Below are 6,155 nucleotides of genomic sequence, written 5' to 3' on the forward strand. Positions count from 1 at the left end.
TACGTGATTGTTAGTGGATTAAAGGATTGGAGGTAGCAGAAAGTAAATCTGAGTTTAGGAAGGGGTAGGGGCTAAAATGATATCAGAGAATGATCTGAAGAGGGAGGGACAAATCACGAGAACACAAAGAGCAGGCACAAAATTCTCCTGGAATGTAGAAGCTCAGAATGTTCTTTTATGCTAGTGTGTTGGGAGCCAGGTTTTATGGCTCCTGACGCTTTTTAAAATATAGAGGGTCCTCTTACAAAGGAAAACACAGTCCGACTTCGGCTCAGGTCATGATCTCATGGTTCATGGTTCGAGCCCCACTTCGGGCTCTGTGCTGACAGCTAGCTCAGAGCCTGGAACCTGCTTCAGATTCTGTGTCTCCCTCTCTCTCTGACCCTCCCCTGCTTGTGCTGTCTTTATCTCTCAAAAATAAATAAACATTAAAATCTGAATTGTCGGGGCGCCTGGGTGGCTCAGTCGGTTAAGCTTCCAGCTTTGGCTCAGGTCATGATCTCACGATTCGTGGGTTCGAGTTCTGTGCTGACAGCCAGCTCAGAGCCTGGAACCTTCTTCAGATTCTGTGTCTCCCTCTCTCTCTGACCCTCTCCTGCTCACGCTGTCTCTCTCTGTCTCAAAAATAAATAAAAACATTAAAAAAAAAAAAAGCAAGGAAAATGCAGGATGAGTACCGAATTTGGTGCAGGGCTTTGGATGACATCCAACAGTCCTGAAGCTTATGTGTCATTAGCCTCAGGGCAAATCCTCTGTCTTTAATTTGAATCCAGGCCAACATCCACCTTCCAGTTCTGTGATTAATATCATTTGCTCCTATTTCCCAGTGATGTGATTTGAGCTAAAAGCATCCGAATCACATAGACTAACATATTTCTTCTTTAATATATATTAACATAATGTATATGTATATATTTGAAACATGTTAGGAATCTATGAAATAATCCGAAATCTAGTGGAGACCCTTTCTACGTAAAGTAGATTTTTACAAAAATATAAAATGACATTTCTGTAACACTTTATAGGTCAGAACTTGCTTTCAAAGACTTTACCTCATTGAATCCTGCTGAGGAACTTGAAAAAAAAATTTTATATTTTCTCCGCATTTTACATGAGGGAAGCCGGCCTTGGAGAGAATTGGGAGATTTGTCGGCCCACATGGCTTTGGTGAATGGAGGAGGTGGCCAGTCGGGGGCTCCCCACTGGCCAGCGCTGATGGGGTCACAGGCAACTGGTAAACACTTCTGTTTACTGGGGGGGAGGGGGGAGGAGTGCAGGGCCAGCAGGGGGGTGGGCAGGGGAGAACCAGAGATTGCATTGGAACTGCCTGCCTCACGCTACTGTTTCCTACCTGTCTTTCTCCATGCCCCCTGGATTTCTTGGCTCTAAACTCAACAGGCAGAATAGCAGGTAATGCTATTATATCATATGATCTCATAGTCAGGGCCTGCAGGAAACAAGGGGCTGCTGGCCTGCTGCGGGGGTGCTTTCAGATCCGGAGCTGGTCTGTTTCTGCAGGTGAACACCAGTCCCTCAAGCCTCCTTGGAGCCAAATTCTCCACTTCTCATCATGAACTCACAAGGGGAGAAAAGTCCAGAATGGAAGACCCCCCCCCTCCCTCAACCCCCAAATTGTTTACAGGGCACATTTTTCTTCTATTCAAAATGAAAATAGTTATACTGCATCCCAAGGGAGTAACAGGCTCCCACTGAAGCAATGGGACAGCCAGTGTAGTTCATGTCTCGGTGTTTCCGGCCAGCCCCCTTTGCCCCACAGCTGGAGAGCTTTCTGGCTTAGCTTCCTGCTATTTCTCTCCCTCTTCCATCCTCCAGCAAAGGCCTGGAGATTTCACAGCAAAGAGCTAAAAAAGAGGAAGGAGCCTGGAAAGGTTTAGGAGTATCTTCGCTGTATGAGGACAGTGGTGAGAAGAACAGTGAGATTAAAAAAACAACTTACAGTTGAGAAATAAACACAAAGGACTTGCATTTCCTTAAATTATTTTTAATTGTGTGGAATGGGTCCTTTGTTACCTTCAGTGCTACCCTGGACTGAGCCCCTTGGGCTACAGCTTTATAAGCATCACACCTAGAACCTGGAATCTTGATGAAATCAGAGAAGAGCAATGGGAAAAAACCATGAGAAGCAAGGCACTGCTTACAGGCAACAGAAATATTAGGATTTCGCCATATTCAAAAAGCAGCAGCATTACTCTGATACTAAAATGAAAATGAGAGCCAAATTTTGAAATATGTTTGGCACATCTGCAGCTGGTCTCTGGTTACTCACCACGAGCCCTGTTAAAAGGTCACTGTGGAGGGGCGCCTGGGTGGCTCAGTCGGTTGAGTGTCTGACTTCAGCTCAGGTCATGATCTCACAGTTCGTGGGTTCGAGTCCTGCATCAGGCTCTGTGCTGGCAGCTCAGAGCCTGGAGCCTGCTTCTGATTCTGTGTGTCCCTCTGTCTCTCTGCCCTTCCCCTGCTCATGATCTGTCTCTCTCTCAAAAATAAATAAATGTTAAAAAAAAATTTAAAAGATCACCGTGGAGACTTTGCAAACCCTGTTCCACTCCTCACTTCCCCCAGAGGGGTACCCCACGCCCTTGCCCATCCTGTCTGGAGCAGTCCAGAGACCCCTCCCCCAACACACACCCCTGTGCTTCCTCAGGCTCCTTGAAGAATTGCTGGAAAAGAGAGGGAAAAGGATGGACCCCTAGTAGGAAAACTGAAATCCTGTATTTCCTTGTCGCTAAGTGCCACCCTTACAAAATGGTGAAACACAGAGAGATGTTCTTTCTTTAACTAGAAGAAGAAACAAGGGATTTAAAATCTACTGGGCAGCCTTTCAAAGATGCAAGTTTCTGCAGGAGCAAGCCCCCCTGCTGTTTTCTGGTGCAGTAGGAAGCAGTCCTTAAAAAGTCTCTGCCACCTGGGAGGCTCAGTCAGTTAAGCTTCTGACTTTAGCTCAGGTCACAGTCTCATGGTTAGTGGGTTCCAGCCCCGCCTTGAACTCTCTGCTGACAGCTGGGAGCCTGGAACCTACGTCAGATTCTGTCTCCCTCTCTCTCTGCCCCTCCCCTGCATTTTCTCTCTCTCTCTCTCTCTCCCTCTCTCTCTCTCTCAAGAGTCTCAAGAGTAAATAAACATCTCAAGAGTAAATAAACGTTGAGTATCCAACTTTAGCTCAGGTCATGATCTCACCGTTCATGAGTTTGAGCCCCATGTCGGACTCTGTGCTGACAGCTCAGAGCCTGGAGCCTGTTTCCAATTGTGTCTCCCTCTCTCTGCCCCTCCCTCTCTCTGCCCCTCCCCTGCTCATGTTCTCTCTCTCTCAAAAAAAAAAAACCATTTAAAAAATTAAAATATAAATAAACATAGAAAAGATTTAAGAAATCTCTAACACGATTATTTAACAGATAGCATTTTGACAATTATTACTGATAAATGATGGTATTGACCCCAACAGGCCGTCCCCAGAGAGTTATAATTGGCCGAGAGGAAGAACAAGCCACAGTTGTTGTTGTGGTTTAGAAAATGTGCCTGAGAACAAAACTCTGTTCCTTATGCTCCATTTAAAAAAGTATACAGGGGCTCCTGGGTGGCTCAGTTGGTTAAGTGGCCGACTTCAGCTCAGGTCGTGATCTCATAGTTCGTGAGTTCAAGCTCTGCTTCCACCTCTGTGCTGAGCGCTCAGAGCCTGCCTAGGATCCTGTGTCTCCCTCTCTCTCTGCCCCTCCCCTCCCTTGCACTCTGTGTCTCAAATAATGAATAAATAGGGGCACCTGGGTGGCTCAGGTGGTTAAGCGTCCAACTTTGGCTCAGGTCATGATCTCGCAGATTGTGGGTTCGAGCCCCACGTTGGACTCTGTGCTGACAGCTCAGAGCCTGGAGCCTGCTTCCGATTCTGTGTGTCCCTCTCTCTCTGTCCCTCCCCTGCTCATGATCTCTCTCTCTCTCTGTCTCTCAAAAATAAATAAATGTTAAAAAAAAAACCCACTGGGTTAAAAAAACAAACTGTACAGGAATACATTGTGAAAAAAAGTTTCTGCCCTCCTTACATTTCTGATCTCCCCTCCCCATTGATGGGATTTGGGGGTAATGGTAGGGTACGGAGCTGACGGCCAAGAAAGAATTCTTGAAGACATCTTTGATGCAAAAAGGTCATTACATTGAAGCACAGAGACAAGACTGTGGGCAGAAAGAGCTGGGCCAGGATTGTGAACAGTGGCTGGTCACATACCTGCGGGTCGGGAGGGGGTTAGGGACAGCATAAGTCTCTAAGGAGTTTTGGAAGCAAGGTTTCGAGGACCTTGAGGGACGAGCTGTTCTTAGGAAAACGTCATTTATTACTCTTAAGTAAAACCTCAGTCGTGAGACCCTTCAGATGTATATCACGGGGCCTTAACCTCGGAGTATAATTGCCAACGTATACTTGGGGGTTAAAGATAAAGGAGGTTTGCAAAGGAATTTTTTATGTGTTTAAGGAGACTCATAGGATCTTAGGGAGTCAGGATAATATTAAGCCAAGATTCCTTTTTCTTTGCCCCCAGCAAAGTGTCACCATCGGGGCAGCGGAGCTCATAGAGGGCGGTCACTCTGCCTGTTTCAAGGACTCGTCAGTGGGCTGCAGGCAGTCCGGGAATTTATTTTTCATTTGCCTTTTTTCCCACATCACCAGGGCAAGCACTTAAACCCCTTTTCATCTTGATCGGTCATATTAGGGCTCCAGGAAACGGAGTCTGTAGGTTCCTGGGGATTAGGCTATGGATAAGATGGCCTTTTCCTTGCAATTTACTAAGTTATTCGTAAACTGAAGGGGACTCCTGATCTGCATGACTGTGATCTCTATCCGTCAACCTTCTGCTTTCTTTCCCTTCCCCTGTCCTTGGGCAGCCAGGAGGGTCCGAGGAATATCACACACATCCCACCTTTGTGGGGGCCGAGGGGTTGTCAGCCTGTACTTTGCCCTCACCTTGCCGCCTACCCCCCGACCCGCTCCCCCCTTCATCATCATTCCTCTCAAGTAACCATACTTTTTTGGTTTTATTTCAGAAATGTTCTGGGCTTGTAAAAACATATCTCTCCCATTCTCCCAAATTAAAAACCCAAATGTGATACTTTAAAATACTATTTTGCTCTTTGGACTTTGTGTAACAGTATATCTTGGGCAGTTTTTTCAAATTAGCTTTTTAAGAACTATCTAATTTAACTATTTTTTTAATTGAAAAGTAAATGCATAACAGAAAGGAAGTGAGAGACAGCTGGCTATAGACAAGTATGAAATCAGCACTGTGAAGGCTAATTATCTTCCCTCTCTAGGAGATTAGATGCAGAAAGAATAGATTCCTTTTTTCTCTTTCAAACACACACACAAATTATTATAGGTGGTTAAACAATAATTTAGGTAGAAAATTTTATCAGGCCATACAACTAAACAACGAGCTTTTTAAAAAATGCTTATTTGTTTTGAGAGAGAGAGAGAGAGAGGATGCACAGAGAGAGAGGGAGGGAGAATCCCAAGCAGGCTCTGCACTGTCAGCACAGAGCCCGTTGCAGGGCTCGAACTCATGAACTGTGAGGTCATAACCTGAACCGAAATCAAGAGTCAGATGCTTAACTGATTGAGCCACCCAAGCACCCTAACAATGAGTACCTTTTAGTCCCCCAAAGTATAGAAATGAAGGAGATGGTATCCTCCAGTGAACGGAGTGATCTCTTTCTTTTAGATAAATATGACAGTCTTCTGACTTTCCCCTTTTTCCTTCTGTGGTGCTTCTCAAGCAGTTTTATATATGTCAAAGTGCTCTAAAATAGTTGTTACAATTTCCATTTGTCCCTGATGAAGTATGGAAGGAGGTAACATAAGTTTACTGGCAGGCAAATCCATGAGAAATTGGCTGAGGATTGGTCAAAAGTAAACGTTTGGCTTGCGAGTGCCTTGCGCCTTTAACCACTTGCCCTGCTGACCTAAGAATTAGCAACCTCCTGGCAGGCAGAACATGTATTTTTAAAAATCCCTCCTTTGGGAGATTTCTCATACACAAACCAGCCTGAAGAAAGTTCTCATAGACACACAACATACACCATCATTTCCTGTGGGCAAGTACACAGGAAATGATGTTAAAAGTCACATTTCACCAGTGGACACTAGGTCCACT

The sequence above is a fragment of the Suricata suricatta genome, chromosome 2 (assembly GCF_006229205.1).
Source record: "Suricata suricatta isolate VVHF042 chromosome 2, meerkat_22Aug2017_6uvM2_HiC, whole genome shotgun sequence".
NCBI classification, from domain to species: Eukaryota; Metazoa; Chordata; class Mammalia; order Carnivora; family Herpestidae; genus Suricata; species Suricata suricatta.